This window comes from Lygodium microphyllum, chromosome 1 (genome assembly GCF_053477565.2).
Source record: "Lygodium microphyllum isolate KBCC chromosome 1, Lygodium_microphyllum_v1.1.10, whole genome shotgun sequence".
NCBI lineage: Eukaryota > Viridiplantae > Streptophyta > Polypodiopsida > Schizaeales > Lygodiaceae > Lygodium > Lygodium microphyllum.
The window spans coordinates 105,622,124-105,638,365 of NC_141135.1; positions in this window are offsets into that span (position 1 = coordinate 105,622,124).

Here is a 16,242-nt window from a genome sequence, read left to right on the forward strand (position 1 = left end):
ACTTCACTCTTTGATGAATATACGAAAGCGTGCAGCGCCACAACAAATTAAGTTGAGGGTGATCTACACGAGCTCTTTGTTTATAAGCATTTGCCTATTTGGGAATGCCCTAGTATCTTACTTGTTCTTGGGGGCAGATTACATGGAATTTGTAAAATTTTCCTTTTAATTTTCTTTTGCTTATTGAGCATTTAGCCTCCCTGTTCATACCTCTCTCCTTTTCTCTCTATCTCCCATTACCTCTCTCACTTTCTCTCTCTACCTCTCTCTTGCTTGCCCCCCTCTACCCCTCTCATATATGAATTTCTTGGCCAAGTGTTGATTGATGAACTTGTACTCAATTTCATGGAGTGCTGCACCATGGTTAGGAACACCTTATTTGCCGCTAGGTACTGATACACCAAAATGTGTGCGATGATGAGTTTATTAGCTATTTTTCTACATTTCATATTTACTTTTTACTTTCCTCAACAACTACATCATAGGTTTGCATGTACTTGATGGGCAATTAGGCATTTTATCTTTGGGGATGCTATATTAAGCTTTTACTTGTCCTCCATTAAACCCATTAGGGTATATGCATGATTAGGTGAAATACTAGCTAACAAAATTTTGAATGGGAGTTAGTGCCACTTACTAGCTTATTTGGCAAGGATGGGGGCATAAACTTTTGCATGCAAAGATGATTTAATATATTTTAATAGGGATGTTTCTTCCATTATTACATTACATGGGGAGTTGGGATTTACCTCCATATAGTTTTGCATTGTAGCTGTAATATTCCCGTGCTTTCCTCCCCCCCCCCCCCCCCCCTCGTGTTCTCCTTCGTGTTCAGTGAAGGAGAGAAGAGAGAAGGAGAAGGAGAAGAAGGAGAGGAAGAAGAAGAAGAGGAAGAAGGAGAGAAGAGAGGAGAAGAAGAGGAGGAGGAGGAAGGAGAAGAGGAGAGAGAGAGAAGAGAAGGAGAGGGAGAGAGGGAAAGAAGAAGAAGAGGAAGAAGAGAGGGAGAGAAGAAGACAAGGAGAGGGAAGGAGAAGAAGAGAAAAAGAAGAAGAGGAAGAAGAGAGAGAGAGAAGAAGAGGAGTGGGAGAAGAAGAAGGAGAGGGAGAGAGGGAAGGATAAGAAGAGAAAAAGAAGAAGAAGAGGAAGAAGAGAGAGAGAGAAGAAGAGAAGGAGAGGGAGAGATAGAAGGAGAAGAAGAAGTGAACACGAGGGAGAAGAGGGAGAGAGAGAGAGAGGGAAGGAGAAGAAGAGAAAAAGAAGAAGAGGAAGAAGAGAGAGAGAGAGAATAAGAGAAGGAGAAGAAGTGAAGAAGAGGAAGAGAGAGAGTTGGAGAAGGAGAGAAGAAAAGAAGAAGAGGGAGAGAGAGAGAAGGAGAAGAGGTGAAGGAGGAGAGAGAGAGAGAGAGAGAGAGAGAGAGAGAGAGAGAGAGAGAGAGAGAGAGAGTTGGTGAGTGGAGAAGGTGTCGAGAGCCGTGTTCGAGGAGCCACTCTCAAGCTACCCCCTCATTCGTGAAGGACCCCTTCTCACGACCTTTCCTTTCCCAAGCTTGTCAACTTGAAGCTGTTAAGGTCAAGACTATCCAAACTCCGCGTGGCAAATGGCTCCTCAAAAGAGAGTTGCGGGAAGTGTAAGTGCCAAAGCTACCATTGGTACTGGTAATGCGGGAGAGGCGAGTACGATCATGAATCAAACCCAGGTTCTTTAGATATCCTAAGCTTTATAATTAATTTTGTATTATTTCTCGAGGAAGAAATAAAGGGGGTAGCTATATGCATGGAACAAGAACGAGTCTTAGGGTTTTTCGTTTACTCTAAGCGCTAGGTTGCATGTATGAAATGGTAGAGTATGGAGTTTGCATAAGTTTATATGCATAGAATGATAGCTTTTACACACATAGAATGATAAGGTTTTTCCATTATTTCACATAAAATAATAGCTTTTAATCTAGTTCAGTGCATGAATAGTCATCTAGAATTCATGCTCCGTAATCATGATTAAAATAAGCACATGAAATGATAGTTTCCGTTCATAGGATGCAATTGCACAAATGGATAGAAACCTAGACTTTCACATACGCAAGTCGCATGAGATCTGGTGCATTAGGAATAAGTATTCATTGCCAGTTAAAGGATGTTTAGGATATACTAATATATTAAATGCACCATGTGCATGATGGGTAAGTTTGATTGGAAAATTCTGCATAGTACCGTACTAAGAGGGATGGAAGGGACACAAGCATCTAGACTGTATCCTGAAGGCCTAGATGAAGAGTCTTGCGTTGCCAAGTGTGTTAACTAAACTTAGTTAGAGGGTGATGTGTGAAGAACTGGAAGAATAAAAGACCCTTGGTCGGGTTGCGAATAAGGCATGTCCGTTGCCTTGGTTGACCAGTTAATGCTTTGGGTTAGGGTTAAGATACCAAGAGCAAGTCAGGATAAGTTAACTTACCAAGAACATTTGCTTGCTTGATCTTGTTTGAGACTATTGGGATCTCGCCAAGTCACGAACGATCCAAGATCGGATGCTGGGAGCATTCGGGAAAAAGGAATCACACCTTAGCAGTTGGTCGTGCAAACGGCTTCCGAAATGTTTGTAATTGTACACTTAGGTACACTATTTGATCTCCTTTGCTCAAGGAACTAATTCAAGGAAAAACATTTAATGCTTTAAGGTAAAAGCCTGGAGGGAGAGGCAAGAACAGTTACCTCTGACTGTTTCCCTGGCCCTATCCAAGGGGGTTATTAGCCGGGCCGGGTATATTGATCTAACCCGTCGCGAGAGGTCTCTCTGTGGGTGTTTCTTGAAGCGACAGGACACTTAGGTGCCAGGGGAGGCTCTGGCTATAAATTCCTTGCCTTCGGATCCTGCACAAGAGGTCGATGGGACTCGAGATGGGATCTCGAGGCCCGTATACTACTCAACGGTGGAGCAGCAATTCTGTAGATTGCTGGAATAGTCTTCGTGCATGATACTTGATGTAATCTGGGATTATGATAAATAAAGAACATATATTTGAGAAAAAGGAACTTGGTTGACATTGTTTTTGCGTCAGTGCCTAAGTTATGCGAAGGAACAAGTGATTAAATTGATTAATTAAGGAAGCTGCTTTTGCATGTCAAACGTAATGTGGTAGGTAATTAGGTAACTAAGAAAATTGAGGAAAGTGCGATGGATGTGACTTGGGTCCGCTGTCCTACGGAAGGGTGGTCCTGGTTAGCTGGGAACTTTTCTCAAATGATGAGATATCGAGGCTATGAAGACCTAGTATCAGTAGATTTCGAATCTTGATTTATGCTGTTTTAGGGGAAAGGAATGGGACTATACCCTATGGCAGAGAGGTTGAGCTTCGTATCCCTCTCGTTTCCCATTCTCCATGAATCAAGTGCAACATGAATCTGCTTCGACTTTGTTATTTCCATGCAAAGTGGTTCATCTGGAGCTTGACGCTAGCTACTTCCTAGAGACCTTGCTGATAGGAAAGGAACCCTGACTTCAGGTCGATCTTAAGTGGGAACAGCTGGACACTTCCGCTCGGGGCAGAATCGGGAAGACCTAGATCGCAAACCCTGTGACATTCCTTGTGAGTGCCAAGTGGAGCTTTCTAGACCCTCCTCCTGATGGGCTGCTAAGACGTGTCCCACAAGCAGACGAGCGGACACGTTACAGTAGCCCTAGCATTACTTTGGTGTTGATAGTGGAAAGAGAGAAACACTATCAAGCATTGCAACTATGATGCCCAAGACAACACAAGAAGTGATAAAGACCGATAGGAAAGTGAGGAAAATCCGAAGGCATTTAGAAAATGCTAGGAAGTAGAACACAAGTTCCAAATGCTTTACCACTAGAAGGGTCTATCCCTTCACTCTCTTTCATGTTAATCACTCTACCTTAGCCAACCACTCGGGCTTCTGTAAACAAGATATCTCGATGGTAGTCTTCTCATGTTGCTTTTGAGAGAGTGTGTGTTTTTATGCATGAATAAAGGCCATTACCATGAGGTGTACAATCTCTACAACACTAGTGAAGATTCCAAAACCTTGCATGTGAGACATTGAAGGAATTTTGGCCAAATTTTTACACTTTATTCATGTTAATGTACTAGGAACCTCCTAGAAAATACTCTATTGAGGGAACTAAAGTCTTTCCAAAGACATGATTTATGAATATCTTATCAACATGGTTAGCTAGGCTACATTTATTGAGAGCATGTTGGTGAACATGGAGGTAGGGAAGCCCTATCAAAGAAACAAAGGTGGGCAACCTTCCAGTCTATGTTTTGCACCTCAAAGTTTTCGATGCATGACAATGGTCATTGAAGTGGAAGAATTTGTTGCAAGCAAGGGGTTTGTTTTGAATCCATTAGCAAGAATGCACTTTGGTCCATAGACAAAATCTTGGAGTTGGTTGCATGCAACCATACTATAGCTCTATTAGAACTTACTGAGATTGCAGAGAGGCTTGACGAAATTTCATCACAACAAGGCAGCTATTGGAAGGTTAAGAAGACATCTTAATGATGCCTAAGTTTTTTTACAACAATTAGAATTTGATGGTCTTTTGATGTTGCAAATATTTGAAGAACAAAAATCCTAAGTAGCCATAATTTGAGTAACAAGACACTTCAATATGAAGTTTGATACGTAGGCTTTGTAGATGAATTGAGAGTAGTTCAAAAGGAGTTTGACTTGAAGGAATCTAATGCAAATTTCAAAGGTTTTCAGTTGGAGTTTGTGAAGTAGATGCTATTTAGAAATGGTTTTGTGTTGTTGAAAGTCTCACTACCAAAGGTTGCAATTTGTGAGGCAAACATTGTTTATCTACCTTTGACTTGTGCTACCTTTGAGTAGGCCATGGCAATGAGGAGGCATTAGGAATGTTCATGTTATCATGTAGGCATGTGTAGGCTTGGGTGTATACATGTCATCTCACAACAAATCATGTCTTTGATGTCATTTGATAGTTGTGCACATCAAATGAGTGCGTAAAGATAGGTACACATTAAGAATTGTGATGTTCCCTTGGCTTTATTATTGTAGCAAGAATATTGACTGGTAATATTTAGCTACTTCATATACATGGCATTGACATCAAAGAGGTGCTAGGGGCAGCATTGCCTACATAGCTTAGAAAAGGATCACGCATTTCAACCAGCAAGGGCATCGATTTCTACTTATACTTCCTCCAGAAAAAATTGACCTTTTTCAATTTGTGACTTGAGGTGGTGAATCTCAATGTCAATTTCAGCCTCCCATTCGTCTCTAGTGAGTCTTTTGTCCTACAAGATTGCAGATGAGCATCCCACTTTAGCCGGTCGATAATGATGGCCAGCATCCTTCAACACTTGCTTCTTGGTTTGGTAGATGGTAATCTGGTGCTTGGCAATCTTCAAGGCCTGCAAATTAACATCAGCAAAGAATATTCTCAGACAAGGTGTTGGTAAGCTCCCTCGTATAGCATGAAGTTCCTCTGTCTCCACATAATCTAGAGGAGTTCTCCCCTCACTTTGTTCCAAAAGATCGATAGCACCCCTACATAATCCCCTAGCAGAAATTGCTTCTAGGTGGGAGGGACTTTGAGCACATTGTTAAGTGGGGCAAGGATATGCTTATTGGTCACGCAGGCACAGAAAATGTGTCACATGTGCATCTGCAACAACTTTCCGATCCTAGGTTAGCTCGTGAAAGTTTCTTGCCAGTCTAGATAGCTTTGTGAAGGATGAGACACATTAGAACAGATTTCTTGGGTTCAATGGACTGAGACCAAAGTGAGTCAAATTTAAAGACCATTGTTTGGCCGCTAGGTTAACCTTCCATCTTTTGTTCAAAGTGACATTAAGGGGGGTTGATAGCTCAGAGAGGAGACTCTGCGGGTTGAATATTCTGAAACAGCCTTCCAAGCAAAAAGCTTGCAAAGGGGGAACAGGAGGGTGAGTGTGCATGGTCCACAAGAGCTCTTGGGGGAAAGAGGAACATCTTTCTCTGATGATAGGGAGGTCCCATTGATTCGTTCTGAACTTGATGGATAATTTGAGGTCAGAGATCCATTTGTGGGTAAGGGGGTCCCATAATTGGTTCTAGCAGCTTAGCCCTTTATTATGTAAAATGAGGGCCTTCTTCTGACTTTCCTAAGGGGTCTAAGGTGCTGAGATAGTTGGTCACCGGATAGAGTCACCTGGGGGGACTAAGAACCTATGCTTGGATTTGCCATTGATTCTCAGGGCAGCATGATGCCTGTCCCAGGCTTGCCATATGGATCTCAGGGTAGCATGATGCCTGTCCCAGGCTTGCCATATGGATCTCAGGAGGTCAGATCCTTTGGCAGTGACTTCTTCTTTGCCAAAGAAGATAGTTGTCCATGGGAGGTTGGCCCACCCTTTGGCCTTACTTAATTTAAACTGGGGGAGATTTCTGAACAAGAGAAGGGCCCATTCTTCTTGGGGAGAACTGAAGGCCTTAGCAATGAGTTTACATGCCATCTTGTCGGTTGTGTCCCTTGGATCTCTGATGCCTAGGCCTCCTTTGTTCTGGGGAAAACAACAGACTTCCCAACTGAATTTGGATGATTTCTTGATGAAGGGATCACTAGCCTAGAGGAAGCTACGACATATGATGTATTGATGCCAAGATGGCTCTCAGGTTTTCCCTCCATGGCCAGCTCTGACGTAACGTTTGTCTCCTCTTTAATATAATTTCACCATGCTTATGGTTATTAAAAGAAATATTTAGCTACTAAATGATTAAGGTTGTTTTTGGTATAGTAGGTATATATGTGTTAGCTAGTTATTATCCTAGCAACTAACTCTATAACAATTGCTATTATGATAGATAGCTATCACTATGATATAGTAGGTATAAATGTGGTATTATTATAATAGCTACCAATATGGTGGCCTTCACACTAGTAGTTGCCACCGTAATGGTAGCTAATAGAAAGTATTACACATGGAAGTTACTACAATACTAGTAGCTACCTGAATGTATTATTATTAGTATAGTATGTATGGCTATACTAGTAGTAATCCCATAATGTATTTTTACTAGAGTGCATAACATGTAGTGGCTACTAGTACAATTGGTAGTTTCCAATATTATTAGTAGCTACTAGTATAATTGCATTGGTAGCTACTATGACAATTGGTAGTTCCTAGTATAATTGGAATCTATCAATTGTATTTGTAGCTCCCATTTATATTGCTCATAGATACTAGTTGTACTTGTAGCTACAACTTACACTTGTCACTACTCCTTATATCGGTAGATACCTATTATACTTGTAGATGTAAGTTGTATTGGTAGCTACTAGTTTGTACTAGGAGCTACCACTCATAGTGGCAGCCACCAATTATATTAGTAGCTACTATCGTGCTAGGAGCTACTAATATATTGGGGCTCAAGCATAACACTAGAATCTAGTAGTATATTGGTTTGCCACCATAGTGGCTGTTAACTTTGATAGCAAAGAAAGAAAAAAAAAGGAAAAAAAGCTTTGAAACACCTCAAAATTCGGTGGATATTTTTGGCATTCCATTTTGTTTTGATATTAATGATTGTTCAGGCCACAATGTAATTAACACTCGATGTAAATAATTTTGCGAGAGTCGGGATCACTCCATGCAAATGGTATAAAACCCCTATAAAAATTTAGGTAATTCAATCCTTGGTTAATTAGAAAGGGTTATTTATACAAAATTTTGATGGAAAAGAGGCCATCTCAAGAGCCCCAACCAAGAATAAGGTGCCCAATGAAAAGGGATGACCTTGAAAAGAATGCAATGTATAAAAGCTCGAAAGATGGAATAAGAGCTCATTCTTGTGTATGCCAAATTAAGTTCAAGCTTCTCTTTAGAAAGGGTTATTTATACAAAATTTTGATGGAAAAGAGGCCATCTCAAGATCCCCAACCAGGATAAGGTGCCCAACAAAAAGGGGTGACCTTGAAAAGAATGCAATGTATAAAAGCTGGAAAAATGGAATAAGAGCTCATTCTTGTGTGCACCAAATTAAGTTCAAGCTTCTCCTTGTTCTTGTCTCTTATTATTGACTTGCATATCAACATGAGAGAGAGGTTGAGAGAGGGAGAGAGTGAGTGTGAGGGCCAATGGTGAAGTGCTCCACTAGATTAACCATCTCCATCTTCTTCTTCTTCCCTTATTCTCTCATTCCTTCCCTATTCTCTTATGTTGTGGATCAAGCTCGGCATGGATTGAAGGCTTGGAGTCAAGAAGTGACACAAGGATCATGATGCCATCTCCTACTGTAGATCGAGACTATAAGAAAAGGGAGGAATGATGTGTGTATGCTAAAAACTTGGAAGCACGTTTTAATGTGAGGTTGATGGTTTGGAGATGCGAGGCAAGTGACTAGGGAAGAGCTAGTTTTCGAAGTTGGTTACACTCTTGAAAAAATATGAGTTCCATTCATGTCCTAATGTTGAGTTATGAAGGCCTGGATATTTTTTGGTTATGTTATTATTGAGATAAACCAGAATCAACCAATCAATGTGCTCAATTCTCCACTATGCATAGGAATAGGAAGCTTACAAATGTATGTGAGTAGGAGACCGGTGAGGAATTGGTCCTTGCACACTTGTTGCTTGTCTATGAAACATGCATGGTTAGGATGAGTATGGAATCACATGTGATATATTGCCTATGGAATGAAAGATTGGAATGCTGATTTGGTTATGTTTGATTTAATTCAAGGATAAATGTGTAGGAAAGGATCAAAATAATTGATTGATCAACATACCATTGTGTGAGGTCCTTTAACTTGTGATTTGGTGAAGAATTAGAGGGATTTGGATCAATTTTTTTGAGGTCTTTTAAGTTGTGTTTTGGTGAAGAATTAGACGGATTTGGATCAAATTTTTGGGGTAGGGAAAAGAAATTTTCTCTCTCCCAAAGCTTCACACTAGTGTTTTGATGCTTGGCATTGCGGTTTGAAAACAAGTTTCATATGGCAACTTGGTTCATGGGAGGTTGATATAAGGAACATAATCTGAACTTTGAAAGCTTTGGCAACTTAGACTAATACAATGTTGAATGCATGACAATACAATATATAGGGATGTGACACTAACATATAGGGAGTGGAAGACCAACATTAATAGGATCAAGCCTAAACTATATCTCCAAAAAACCCTAATGACCATTTCTCAATGTTTCTCAAAGACAAACACATTTAATGGTGATTTCCATTCACATTGAGTCTATCATGGAATGCACACACATTGATCTTATAATTTAACTGTCACTTCTATTCACACAGCCTATCATGACATGCATATTATCCTCACTTATTAAGTGTAGAAAATCACATAAATTTGAAAGCCCATAAACAATATTGAGAATTGTTTCTTGCTTCTCCTATTCTTTCTTATTCTTATGCTTATCCTCCTCCTCCTCCTCCTCTCTCTCTCTTTCTCACACACACACACACACACACACACACACACACACACACACACACACAATTAATAATCAATATCATATATGCAATTATGTGTATTTTATTAATTAAAATAAAATTATACATATTTGATTGATAATTAACAATAGTCTTGTAATTTGTCACAAAAGTGGCTACAAGCCACTTTAGTGGCTTAGGTCCTATTTCACTATATTTGAAATAACATGTGCATATAAAATCAAAATTGGATGGGAATTTTTCAATATTTTAATATGGAAGAATGAAAGGTTTGGAACAAGTTTCAAGTATAAATTAATTTTATATAAAAATTATATTTTCAAAAATTTAAGAAAATTAGCTAAAATAATACTTAGTTGCTACATTATTTGGAGCTCTTAAAAAGGTTGATAGATTTTATCTAATTGTAACTCTCTTAATGAGAATTCATGTTATACATATCAAAATATTTTTCATGAAAATTTTTGCCTAATAATTTTTTTTTTGAGATGATTTTGAGTAGAAGCACTAAAAGTTTTTGATTTTCTATGAAAATAGTCTTAAAGGTGAACATAGAAATATACACTTCCTAGCTTGTTTAGACCCTCTCTATTTTCAACTACTATATTGTGTGGATCAAGTTTCCCTAACATAGTTTCTTCTTAACCTTTCTCATTGATGAGAAATGGAATTTTTCTAGAGGATTCAAATTGCCACAAAAGTGACTTTTTTGCTACAAGACTAGTGTCCATGGATGTATTAATAATTAATAATTAATATATAATATATAATATAATAAACATATATAATGATTATAGTAAAAAAATAATACATATCGATTATTATGTATCGTAATTAAAATTAAATATATAATAAATTAATGACATTTACACATAATAATTTAGTATTAATGCATAAGATAAACATAAAGTATAAGTGTATATGTTAATTATAGATCAAGCATAATTTACATAATACTATTCAAATATGGTTAATGATTAATACATAACCAATACATTAATGTATTAATAACTATTACACACACACACACACACACACACACACACACACACACACACACACACACACACACACACACACACACACACACACACACACACACACACACACACACACACACACACACACACACACACACACACACACACACACACACACACACACACACACACACACACACACACACACACACACACACAAATTATAACATATATACACCCATATATAATTTAATATGAATAATCAAGTAATAATAATTATACATAATACTTAAGTATTAATACATGATATACATATTAATGATACACATATATTAATTATATATAAAGTATTATTTAAATAATAATATTCAAATACCATACAATATCTTGATGGACATTAGGTTAAGTATAATTTACGTAATGACATTCAATTATAATAACAGTATGAGAGAGAGAGAGAGAGAGAGAGAGAGAGAGAGAGAGAGAGAGAGAGAGAGAGAGAGAGAGAGAGAGAGAGAGAGAGAGAGAGAGAGAGAGAGAGAGAGAGAGAGAGAGAGAGAGAGAGAGAGAGAGAGAGAGAGAGAGAGAGAGAGAGAGAGAGAGAGAGATCCTTACTTCTCAAGGAGAGAAAACAGTCGAAAATATAGTAAAAAGAGAGAAAAAGAGAAGGTTTTGGGATGTAATGAGAGGTTGCCATGTGGCACCCCAAGGTCTTCTAATAATAATAAGTAAGTAAGTATATACATATATGTATACATGTGTATGTGAATGAGTGATACACACACATATTTTCTCATTTTTTTCTCTTGTTTTTTGTATGTTGTGTGTGTGTGTGTGTGTGTTTCTGTGTATGTGTGTGCATGTATATGTTTATATATATGTGTATGTGTATATATATGTATGTGCATGTAATACGTGTACATCTATTTTTTTGGTCTCATAAATGTGTGTTTATCTCTCTCTCTCTCTCATAATTTGTATTTTCTCTCCTTTCTTTTTCTCCCTCTCCTCTCATCTTTCTTCATCTCATATGTGCATGTTGTGTATGTATGTGTGTATGTGTACATGCATAGATATAAATGCATTGCATGCATATGTATATATATACATTTGTGTGTGGATATGTATGCCTGCATATATTGGTGTGTGCATGTTTATAATTATGTATTTTATAAGTGTATATCTATTCTCTCTCCTCTAATCTTTCTCTCAATTGATTTTTTCTCTTACTTATATATATGTTTAGATTTATATGAGTATATATGTGTCTTATACATGTGTGTCCATTTGTGTGGTCTCATAAGTATGTGCACTCTCCTCTCATTAATTTTCTCTCCTCTCTCTCTCCCCCCCCTCTCTCTCTCTCCATGTTACACACACACACACACACACATACACATTTCCCCTCCTTTTAGTCTCTTCCTGTTTTTCCTATGTTCTATGTATGTGGATGTGTATGCATGCATATATATGTGCATATATGTGTGCAGATGTGTACATATATATATGTGTGTGTTTAATATGTGTTGACTATATATATAAGTCTTGTAAATGTCACTAATAATTTAGAATAAACTTTGAGTGCATAATAAGGAGTTGAGAATGAGTGTGAGAGGGATAACTTTGTTGTAGGGCACAGAATGTCACATAGAAGTGACGAGGAATGAGAGATTGGGAGCGAGCATACTTGATTTTCCACATAGAGAGCATGTAGGAACCATCGATGACTCCATAGCTTAAGTAAATTTGCATATGAGCACAATAATAGTGGTATAAGTTCTTTCCAACATGCTCCCCAACCACAAGAAATATGCCATTTGTCCACTTGGGCACAATGACTCAATCATTAGGTTGAGCCCCTTCACACTTGGCACATGGCACTAGACCTTCAAATGTAGCACTCAATCATGAGACACATTACTCAACCTTGCAGAACTTTGCACTTGACCATGCTTGCTCAAGAGTCAATTGTGTACACACGGTGTTTGAGCACTCGAGTGCTCAAATAGGAATTGAGTTAAATCTTTGATTGAAATCTTCTAAACTTCTAAGTGTGAGAATACTTGTAAGGAATTGGGCCAACCTAGAAAAAACTAGAGAAACCTAATCATGAACGAAGATCAATCCCCATAGACATAAACAAGCCTTTCACCATCGACCATATTGCTAGGCTGGTTGTTGCTAATGTTAGAAAATTCAACTTCAATATAGTTATACACAAAGGGAAGTAGCATTATATGGTTGACCACATGTCCAAGTTCATGAGTCATGAGAAAGTGATTGGATTAATGATAGTCTTTTGGACTCCCACATGTTTATGATGAATAAGAGACTTAGCTCTTCAAGGCGATTAGACACCCTATTGGACTAATGATATCATGCACATATTAGAACATGGATTGCCTAAACACCCGATAGAGAAAGCTTGTCTTACATGCCTAATCAAAACTAGATTCTATTAGTTGATCACACGATAATTGTATGGAGACTAAGATAGGACAATCTATTCAGGAGATGTGTTTGTGAGCATGAGTTTAAAGAAGTATTGCAGGAGGCATAGGGGGGAAATAGAAAGAGGCCACATCGATACCACCATCATGACTCAAAAGGTGCTCCAAATGCAACTTTGGTGATTGACCCTATTCAAGGATGCAAACATGTTTTGTCAGACACTGTGACGATTGCCAACATTCCAAATTTCTCATAAAGATGAGTGAGATGGAGCTCACACCTATCTTGAGACCCATCAAGAAATGGGAAATGGACTTTATGATGGGACCAGTCAACCTTGTAGCACAATATTCTCAAGAACAATACATACTACATGATGAAATGGGTTCAAGAAAGAGCCAAACATAAGAATGATGCCACAATATTCTGAAGCATGATACAGTCATGATAGACTACATGATGAAATGGGCTAAGAAAAGCCACACATAAGAATGATGGACAAGTTCTTGTGGGAATAGGTCATATCAAGATTTTGATGCTCCATCAAAATTGTTACTAATGAAGAAGGGACCCACTTCATTAACAAAGTGGTGGTATATTTTCTCTCATCAGTCCTAGTCATCCGTCAAAAGTTGGGTCACTTTTACCCATAAGCTAATGGTCAAGGAGAGTTGATGAATAAAACTCTAATAAACTATACTTAAAGAGTTTCTAGGTTATGAATAGATTGGGACAATAAGCTCATGGCATCATTATATGCCTACCAAACCTCATATAAGATGGCCATAATTCAAATACCCTTCTGGATGACCTATGGTAATGATGCAATAATGCCAATAGAGTTCTTAATCCTCACTTTGAGCATGGTGATATGTGGGGACTTGAAAAGGGTTGGAGGATGAGGGCTCTTTCACACTATGAGCTCTATCAGGCCTCAAACCACCAACCCCCATGGCCTTGCAGCTGTGAGAAACTGGCTATCCTCATGATACATAACCAAACATTGTGCTATCCAACCTAATTGCTTAGCCCCAAACTCTAAGCAAGAGATTCCTAAATATAAATGGTGTATAAATATCTCATCACACACACAAAAGGCTTCTCCTTGGTTGATTGCAATGGCCTCTTAACATGGGAATTCTACATGGTTAGGGTTGGTTTTTTCCACCCCTATCTCTCACACAAATTTTGTATAGCTTCTCTCTTGCTCACCAAGTGCCTCCTATGATACCTACACTACCCTATAGCTTGGATGGCAATTGATAGTTGGTGTGTAGAAAATCAAGTACTATACAACATAATGTGCAACATTATGATCAGTTAAAAGAATGAATAAAAGTGCAAATTTAGTCTTTCTTAATCCATCCATTGGGAATATATACAAGCATATTTTTTACAAAATGCATCCAATTGTAGGGCTTCATTGTTGTTACACTAGACGAATGGCATGGAGACTTTCTTTCTCATGCTACTATAGTCACATATAGATCACATAAATGTCCTAAGGTTGCCAAAAGAACAACAAATGAAATATTTTATTCATTCATAATGGTTCATCCAACACATATTTTCTTATACACCATGGGTGGCACCAAAACCAATTTCGTGCTACCAAATTGGTCTTTTTTGCACCTTTCTTTAACTATTATGATGTTTCTAATGTTTTATGAGGTTTTTGATATATCTTAGACTCAGAGCATTCCTCTAATTTATTGCTAGTTATTGATATTTTCAAGTTTTTATATTTTTAGATATTTTCTGTTTTTTGATACTTTTAATAAATATCTAGCATTTTACTAAGACAAACTAATGCAACCATCAAATCAAAGAAACCCAACTTAATCAACATCAATAGGAATATTTAATTTCACCACTTATGAAGCTACACTCAAAATAAGACCACTTACATGCGATTCCTACATTTTTTCATACTTTTCTTGATATGTAGATATAGATCAAGCCCTCTAAACACTGTGGTGATGTACTTTAAGACATTTGATGCACTTAGATGAGGCCTTTTTTTGTTCGAGAAATAACTTTCACGAAGCACCTTTGCTTTTCATGCCCCTTATTGTTGCCTCCCCTCACCAGTATGAATAAGCATAAGGTGCAAGTCGAGGAGAAAGAGAAAGACATCAAAGAGGAGATAGTGTCCTATTTGGGGAGAGGCAAGCTATAAAGCAAATATCAAATGTACACATGGACCTCACAAGGATTTGGAGCTTTTTTTCATAATTTCTCCTATCGTGTTTAAGTTTAAATCCATTAAAGAGAACATGAAAGTGGAAATTTCCAATTGGCATGCATGCATAATGAGGAAAACCTCCAAAGAAGAAACAAGGAATTTGAGCACTTTATATAGTACATGGATGGTGGTATTGTAACATAATCTCAGAATTGTAATATGTTATCACGATCCTTGAAAATATGTGATCTTTATGTCCTTTTTGTACATTTGAGACCTTGAACATTTTGCAGATATGCAAAAAAGCCTTCAAATCACTATAAAATTGCTTGTTAAGTGCTTTTAAAAATCCATTTCCATTGGTGACCATAGGATAGGTTGACTTAGCCCATTGAATCCATGAGCCAATCCTATCAAACAAACACATAATGGAAGCATACTAATAGAAAATAAAGAGTTCAATGGGAAATATTAACGATAAATCACTCCATCCCACACATATGGAAAATAGCCAAAAGTGAACCTACACCAAGATAGAGGGTATCCCTTATCACTAACCAAACATGTATCTAGGAGTTGTCTCACCCCAAATAGTAGAAGCCCAAGACAAGCTACATGTCACCACTTAGGAATCCTCAACTACAAAAATATAAATACTCGAGCCCAATTAGTTTCCCTTGATTTTTTCTTTTTGGTCCATCATGATTAATTTTACTTATTTTTGGTAGGGGTGGCATGTTGTCCTTTTACTTTAACCATGCCCCAAGGAGACCAAGGCATTGGCAGGGGCCAAACTTGCAGCCAAAAACCTACCAAGATCTCACAAGGTGACGCATGGATATTTCCCTTATTTTTCTTTTTACTCCCCATAGCTAGATCACATTCCAAGGAGAGCTGGGCATTAGCCCTAGGCTTAAGTCAAACCCAAGAACCTATACCAAGAACTTGTGAGATGACAAGTATTTTCTAGCTTTTACCTTTATTTTTTTTAAAAAAGATGGAATGTTTAATTCATTTAGCATGTAGGGTTTACTTTCAAAGACCTTCCTCTTGATATAGTAACAACAACTTTATCATGATAAGAAATCCAACTAGAGACTCATGCCTAGGCTAGTTGCCTTACTAAGGGAAGCCGATTGTCTATTGCCTATTTGGAGTAGCTTGGAATGACATTCCCTTTGACCCAAGAATACACTTATGA